General features: G+C 51.8%; 1 non-coding gene and 1 pseudogene across 1 annotated transcript; both read left to right on the top strand.

The window, feature by feature from the left end:
* The first annotated feature begins 2,073 nt into the window (after window positions 1–2,073).
* On the top strand, window positions 2,074–2,264 carry LOC130340312 (U2 spliceosomal RNA). Its single transcript, XR_008880460.1, has one exon. It is a non-coding gene; the product is annotated as a U2 spliceosomal RNA (small nuclear RNA).
* A 2,088-nt stretch (window positions 2,265–4,352) lies between these two features.
* LOC130340326 (U2 spliceosomal RNA) lies at window positions 4,353–4,520 on the top strand (annotated as a pseudogene).
* Window positions 4,521–8,186: the final 3,666 nt, after the last annotated feature.

Here is an 8,186-nt window from a genome sequence, read left to right on the forward strand (position 1 = left end):
GTTAAAAAGAAAGATTCCTACTTTCATTGCTACCTGCTTGCTGGCTAGCCAGCTAGCCAGCCCTGTGGGCCTTGCTGCTGCTGCAGCCAAAAAACAAAAGGTGGTGCTGCTGCTGCTTCTGCTGCTTCTGCTTCTGCTTGTGTCTGGCCGCTGTTGGAGCGTCCAGGCACAGGACTTCTGCTGCTGCTGACTAAATGGCCTCCTTAATTGGATCATTTGAGTAGCCAGCACACCTGTGCAGGTAGGGCATGACATGATAGGCAGCTGCCTTGATAGCGGGTGGGTGCTGAATGTTCCTAATTGACAAAATAAGATTAATGCTTATGAAGAAATATAAAATCTCATCCCTTCCCCAATATCGCGCCACACCCCTACCCCTTAATTCCCTGGTTGAACTTGATGGACATATGTCTTTTTTCGACCGTACTAACTATGTAACTATGTAACATAACATGGGGGGGGGGGGGTCTCCTGGCTGTTCACACAGGTGTGTCATTGCTGTACATTGACCATGCATTGCTTCTGTGGTATTGCAAAGGCAAAGACAAATGCTTCCAGCCATCCATTGCACTAATGGATTGGTCATCAGCTGGCTGTCTATGTCCCGCATCAATATAGACCAAAGTACAGAGGGTTAGGCTATGCTATTGTGCACCTACCTGATGCATCAGAAGGTGCGAGGCCCTTGCTAAATTCTGTGCACAGACTTTGAGATCTATACTTTAGACTGTATCTAAACCTGCTCCAACATGGACTGACATTCTGGCCTACTTTCAGCCGATGCGACTTGTCTGTCGCTGAACAGTCGCTTTTTATGTATTCAGCACCTATGTATAATGTTGTAAAAATGCTCTAGAAGCTAAAGTCGCAGAAATGTCACACATATTTGGCCTGCAACTTTCTGTGCGACAAATTCAGACAGGAAAAATCAGTATAAATCCTTAGAAAATTATCCCCCAGTGTCTCCATCTGCTGGCGGTATTGAATAAGCATTGCTGCACTGATGGGGTATGCATTAGACGAAAAAAAAGAAGAAAAAGAAGAATAATACGCCCAGAAAAGAGGCGAAAAGGAGAAAAACGTAAAAAAACGTGAAAAAAAAGTAAGAGGAAGAGAAGGGAAAAAAAGGTGGAAATGGGTTTATAAGTGATTTCGGCGGAGAAATATATATATATATATATATATATATATATATATATACGCGCACACACACACATATATATAAACGTATTCTCCGTTGAGATATTGCAGCCGCTGCTGTGTCCAGGCCCAGGAGCCTTAGCACTGTGCTGTGATGTCACTCAATACCACTGACATCACTAGGTGTAAACAACATCTCTCCTTTGCTGTGTATGTGACTATGGAGCTGTTTGGTGATGTCGTCTATTATGGCCTTCATAGAAGCAACAGGAGATTGTTGCATCCATCTAGAACCCTCAGAACTACAGTGCTATGATGTCACTCACTTCCACAGGCCTTGCAGAGTGTAAACAACAACAACCCAGCTTTGTTGTGTATGTAACCATAGGGATTTGTGATGTCACCTAGAACCTTCACAGCAGCGACAGCTTTATGAGGAGCATCAGCACTGCTCTGCCTGAGCAGAACCATCACCGCCATAGGTTGTCAAATAACCCGGATTTAACCCACACAGGTAAGTCCAATGGGGTGCAGGCATGTCCTCTATGCTTACAGCTTCCCGTGGGTGTTGGTTTGATACCGTTTGGGGACAGCCAAGGAGGCATCTGCAGGCAACAAAGGTAGGTGTGTGCTTGTGTGTGTGTTTCCTATGCAGATCCTAAGCCCAGTGTCACATGCAAGTAGGAGGAGTAAGAAGGGTTCCTGGCAAATCCGGGTTATGGATTGCATTTAAAAAGGCCCCGTGGGAGTGCAATGGGCCCCTGTCTTGCTGCTTAGCAATAATGGTATGGGTTTAGGTTCTGCTGTGTGTACTGGTGGTTGACTGCCCCCCAGCCCAGAGTGTGCATGGAAAATTGTCTGGCAGCCTCCCTGACAGCAAGCAGTGATAGTGCCCATGAAGGGCACCTTGTTGGGCCCGCCCCTTTCACGGTTATCGCTTCTCGGCCTTTTGGCTAAGATCAAGTGTAGTATCTGTTCTTATCAGTTTAATATCTGATACGTCCCCTATCTGGGGACCATATATTAAATGGATTTTTGAGAACGGGGGCCGATTTCGAAGCTTGCTTCCGTCGCCCTATGCATTGACCCGATATGGCAGTATCTTCGGGTACAGTGCACCACCCCCTTACAGGGTTAAAAAGAAAGATTCCTACTTTCATTGCTACCTGCTTGCTGGCTAGCCAGCTAGCCAGCCCTGTGGGCCTTGCTGCTGCTGCAGCCAAAAAACAAAAGGTGGTGCTGCTGCTGCTTCTGCTGCTTCTGCTTCTGCTTGTGTCTGGCCGCTGTTGGAGCGTCCAGGCACAGGACTTCTGCTGCTGCTGACTAAATGGCCTCCTTAATTGGATCATTTGAGTAGCCAGCACACCTGTGCAGGTAGGGCATGACATGATAGGCAGCTGCCTTGATAGCGGGTGGGTGCTGAATGTTCCTAATTGACAAAATAAGATTAATGCTTATGAAGAAATATAAAATCTCATCCCTTCCCCAATATTGCGCCACACCCCTACCCCTTAATTCCCTGGTTGAACTTGATGGACATATGTCTTTTTTCGACCGTACTAAGTATGTAACTATGTAACATAACATGGGGGGGGGGGTCTCCTGGCTGTTCACACAGGTGTGTCATTGCTGTACATTGACCATGCATTGCTTCTGTGGTATTGCAAAGGCAAAGACAAATGCTTCCAGCCATCCATTGCACTAATGGATTGGTCATCAGCTGGCTGTCTATGTCCCGCATCAATATAGACCAAAGTACAGAGGGTTAGGCTATGCTATTGTGCACCTACCTGATGCATCAGAAGGTGCGAGGCCCTTGCTAAATTCTGTGCACAGACTTTGAGATCTATGCTTTAGACTGTATCTAAACCTGCTCCAACATGGACTGACATTCTGGCCTACTTTCAGCCGATGCGACTTGTCTGTCGCTGAACAGTCGCTTTTTATGTATTCAGCACCTATGTATAATGTTGTAAAAATGCTCTAGAAGCTAAAGTCGCAGAAATGTCACACATATTTGGCCTGCAACTTTCTGTGCGACAAATTCAGACAGGAAAAATCAGTATAAATCCTTAGAAAATTATCCCCCAGTGTCTCCATCTGCTGGCGGTATTGAATAAGCATTGCTGCACTGATGGGGTATGCATTAGACGAAAAAAAAGAAGAAAAAGAAGAATAATACGCCCAGAAAAGAGGCGAAAAGGAGAAAAACGTAAAAAAACGTGAAAAAAAAGTAAGAGGAAGAGAAGGGAAAAAAAGGTGGAAATGGGTTTAAAAGTGATTTCGGCGGAGAAATATATATATATATATATATATATATATATATATATATATATATACGCGCACACACACACATAGATATAAACGTATTCTCCGTTGAGATATTGCAGCCGCTGCTGTGTCCAGGCCCAGGAGCCTTAGCACTGTGCTGTGATGTCACTCAATACCACTGACATCACTAGGTGTAAACAACATCTCTCCTTTGCTGTGTATGTGACTATGGAGCTGTTTGGTGATGTCGTCTATTACGGCCTTCATAGAAGCAACAGGAGATTGTTGCATCCATCTAGAACCCTCAGAACTACAGTGCTATGATGTCACTCACTTCCACAGGCCTTGCAGAGTGTAAACAACAACAACCCAGCTTTGTTGTGTATGTAACCATAGGGATTTGTGATGTCACCTAGAACCTTCACAGCAGCGACAGCTTTATGAGGAGCATCAGCACTGCTCTGCCTGAGCAGAACCATCACCGCCATAGGTTGTCAAATAACCCGGATTTAACCCACACAGGTAAGTCCAATGGGGTGCAGGCATGTCCTCTATGCTTACAGCTTCCCGTGGGTGTTGGTTTGATACCGTTTGGGGACAGCCAAGGAGGCATCTGCAGGCAACAAAGGTAGGTGTGTGCTTGTGTGTGTGTTTCCTATGCAGATCCTAAGCCCAGTGTCACATGCAAGTAGGAGGAGTAAGAAGGGTTCCTGGCAAATCCGGGTTATGGATTGCATTTAAAAAGGCCCCGTGGGAGTGCAATGGGCCCCTGTCTTGCTGCTTAGCAATAATGGTATGGGTTTAGGTTCTGCTGTGTGTACTGGTGGTTGACTGCCCCCCAGCCCAGAGTGTGCATGGAAAATTGTCTGGCAGCCTCCCTGACAGCAAGCAGTGATAGTGCCCATGAAGGGGACCTTGTTGGGCCCGCCCCTTTCACGGTTATCGCTTCTCGGCCTTTTGGCTAAGATCAAGTGTAGTATCTGTTCTTATCAGATACTTACCTGGCAGGGGAGATACCATGATCGCTACGGTCTGAAGAACTCCAAGCATTGTGGTAGAGATTTTGCGTAGTACGATTGCAGTACTTTTCGTTCTTATTAGAACCGCATTTCTCTAGAGCATACCACCTGAAGATCGTCTCCTGCCTGCCTCGGAACATCTGAAGAAGGAGAAGATCTTGAAGACTGCAGCTCCGGAAGAAGCCGACGAAGAACCTGGAAGAAGGGAATCGGCGGTGAATTCCGGAACAGCGGCGAAGAGGAAGGCGGCGCAGAATCTTTTCGAAGAAACTCGCTGCCTCTGGAGAAGGATTTGCATAGCTCCTCCCACCGGGACCGGATCTGCATAGCTCCTCCCACCCGGGAAAGAAGACTTTGCGAAGCCTCTCTCCACAAGCAAGCAAGGAAGCGGAAAAGAGCCTGCTGGAAGAAGCCATGGCCTCAACCAGCAAGTCCAACCAGGAGGCTGCAGGGCAAGGCCTGGAGGTCCAGCCCCAACCACAGCAAGCTTCAACCTCCACCACGGCAAGGCAGAAGGGCGGCAGAATTCCTAACCTGGAAGCTCCAACCCTGGAGCCCTGGATGAGGCAGACTGTTGCCTTGAAGCTCAAGCCCGTGGACGGAAGGGTGCCGGACATGTCCCACGACGTGTTCTGCAAGAAGATGCTGGCGGATCAAGGCTTCCCCACGGCTGACACCCTGGGAATAGCAACCTTCTTTTCGGGAATCTTCTACATCACCTTTGCCACCATTGGGACCTGTAGAAGATACTGGGAGGTGGTGAAAGCGGCGAGTCCCGAATCCCCTTTCTCTCGCTTTGTGGGCAACTGCCTTATTCAAAGAGAGGAGAGGCGGGTGACGGTCTCAATGCGGAACCCACACACCCCAGGCACGGACATCTCGACCTTCCTGAAGCGCTTCTGCACCGTGGTGAGGGAGCCCACCCGCATCCTGAACTCACTCGGATACTGGACCTGCAAGTGGTCTGCGGTCGTCAGACTCAACAAGAACCCTGCTTCTCCAGACGGACTACAGCACCTGCCAACGACATTTTCCTTGGGCAACTCCACAGGACTTATCTTCTACCCGGACATGCCGCAGACCTGCAGGAGATGTGGCAAGATGGGCCACGAGGGCAAGGACTGTACGGAGGATGCCTGCAGGTATTGCCGTGTGACAGGTCACACGACCAAGGACTGCCCCAAGAGCAAGACCTGCAACCTCTGCGGACTGGCAGCCCACAGCTACAAGGACTGCCCCCAGAGGGAGAGAACATGGGCATCTGTGGCAGCGAGAGCACCGAAGCCAGCCCCAGCTCCGGAGCCAACACCACGCATGGCCAAGCCGACCAAGGAGGGTAAGAAGGCGAAAGCCACCACCCCTGCCCCGTCCCGCCCCTCCCCTGCCCCTCCCGCCCCATCCCCTGCCCCTCCCGCCCCATCTCCTGCCCCATCCCGCCCCACCCCTGCCCCATCCCGTCCCACCCCTGCCCCATCCCGTCCCACCCCTGCCCCTCCTGCCCCATCCCGTCCCACCCCCGCCCCTCCTGCCCCATCCCGCCCCACCCCTGCCCCCCGTACCCCACCCCGGCCCACCCCTGCCCCCCGTACCCCACCCCGGCCCACCCCTGCCCCGTCCTCCCCTGCCCGGCCCACCCCTGCCCCGTCCTCCCCTGCCCGGCCCACCCCTGCCCCGTCCTCCCCTGCCCGGGCACTCTCTCCTGCCCCCCGCCCCACCCAGCCTCCTTTCTCTCCTGGCCCAGCAGCACCTAACCCCCCTCCAGCTGCTGGTGCCCGCCCTTCGGAGGACTTTCCTGTGCTTCCTCCCCCAGGTACCATACAGAGGAAGAGGAAAGGAAGGGACAACGTATCAGAAGAGTCCCACAAAAGAAAGATAATCGAGACCTGCGAGACCCCTCAAGCTTCAGATGAGGAGGAGGAGATGGAGCAGGTCTGTGAGAGCCTTGAAGCTTCAGAAGGAGAGGAGGTGATGGAGCAGGCCCAAGTGGAGCAGGTCCAAGCAGAGCCAGTCCAAGCTCAATCTATGGAGGAGCTGCTGCAGGACCCAGAGGTCAAGAAAATCCTGGACACTCCGTCCAACACGGTCTACGACGAGTTCTTAGAAGGGCGCTACGAGAAGCCACAGGAGCCGACAGGCGCCAGAGAAGAGGACCCGTCCGACCAGACTGGTAACTAGTATCAGAACTAACCTCTCTTTTTATTCCATGGCTGATCTCAACATCTTCTGCATTAATGTGAGGAGTATTAGAGCTTGGTTTAGATTTCAGACTGTTCTTACGTTCTTAGATTCCCAGAAGTGTGATGTTTACATGTTGCAGGAATGTGCTTTGTCTGCTTCTAGGTCTTACAACCATCTGGCCAGGCAGTGGCCTCACGGCCCTTCCTACTGGTCTGGTGGGGGCGACAATAGGTCTGCGGGGGTGGCCATCCTGATCAGGGGAGGTAACTTTGCACTTGATTCCGTCCGGGAGCTCGTCTGTGGCAGACTTCTTGTCGCAGACGGTTCCTGGGCGGGTGAGCCCGTGCGGCTCATCAACGTGTATGCCTCCCCTGAGAGGGATGTCCGACTGGAGGTTCTCCAGGCCCTGCGGGCTGAACTCGCCACCACTAGAGCAGTAGTGTTGGGTGGTGACTTCAACTGCCCCATTGAGGTGGACGGGCGCAGTTCTGGCACATCCGCCAACCTGGACATGACGTCTAAACTGCTGATTGAGATGGTGACGGAGGCATCCTTGCAGGACGTTGTCGGGTCCATCGGGAACGGCTCCGTAAACTATACGTGGAGCCGCCCCGATGGCTCGCTCCGTTCTCGGATAGACTTCATCTTCACTTCGAGAGCAGTCAGAAAGGTGTCGTACTCTATGGTCCCCTGCTTCTTCTCTGACCACAGGGCCATTCGATTCCGGGGGACTCTGGGCCATGGATTCCCACCTGGCCCGGGCTCCTGGAAGTTGAATTGTGCCCTGTTGGAGCAGAGGGAGGTCATGGAGGAACTTAGGGATGCTTACCTTGTATGGCGAAATGACAAATGTCTGTTCAAGTGCATCAGCGACTGGTGGGAATATGTTAAAGTCGAATTCCGTTGTTTCTTTCAGGCAAAAGGCAGACAACAGGCGTGTGCGAAGAAGTGGGACTTGAGGAAACTGCAGCGCGAGCTGCGGTCCCTGCAGGACCTGCTCCAGTGTGGCTGGGACGTCAGGGAGGGAGCTGGAGGAGACCAAAAATAGCTTGAAAAGGCACTTTGAGGAGGAATCCAAGCGAATCGTCTTTCGTTCCAAGGTGGAGAACCTGGAGAAGGGTGAGAAATGTAACTCTTTCTTTTTCAGGAAGCTCCATGCCGGCCACACGCCCCTGACTGAGCTACGAGATGAGACCGGACACATGAGGAGCGGCAAGGAGGAAGTGATGGGGGTCGTCCACGACTTCTACAGCAACCTCTACGCCCCCAAGTCATCCGACCCCGAAGCCGCCGAGAGGTTCCTGTCAGGTGTCACTAACGTTGTTGATCCCGCAGGTGCGGCGGCTATGGACGATCCCTTGACGGTGGGGAGCTGCTCTCTGCCGCTAAATCCTTTAAGCCCGGCAGGACCCCGGGCAGTGACGGTCTCCCGGCCGAGCTCTACGTAGCGCTGGGTGACCTGATCTGTCCGGACCTGTTGGAGGTGTACGAGGAGATGGTGGTGGGGGGCAGAATGCCTCCGTCGTTGAGGGAAGGGATGATCACGATCTTGTATAAGCGGAAGGGGGAGAGATGTGA

The sequence above is a fragment of the Hyla sarda genome, unplaced genomic scaffold (assembly GCF_029499605.1).
Source record: "Hyla sarda isolate aHylSar1 unplaced genomic scaffold, aHylSar1.hap1 scaffold_588, whole genome shotgun sequence".
NCBI lineage: Eukaryota > Metazoa > Chordata > Amphibia > Anura > Hylidae > Hyla > Hyla sarda.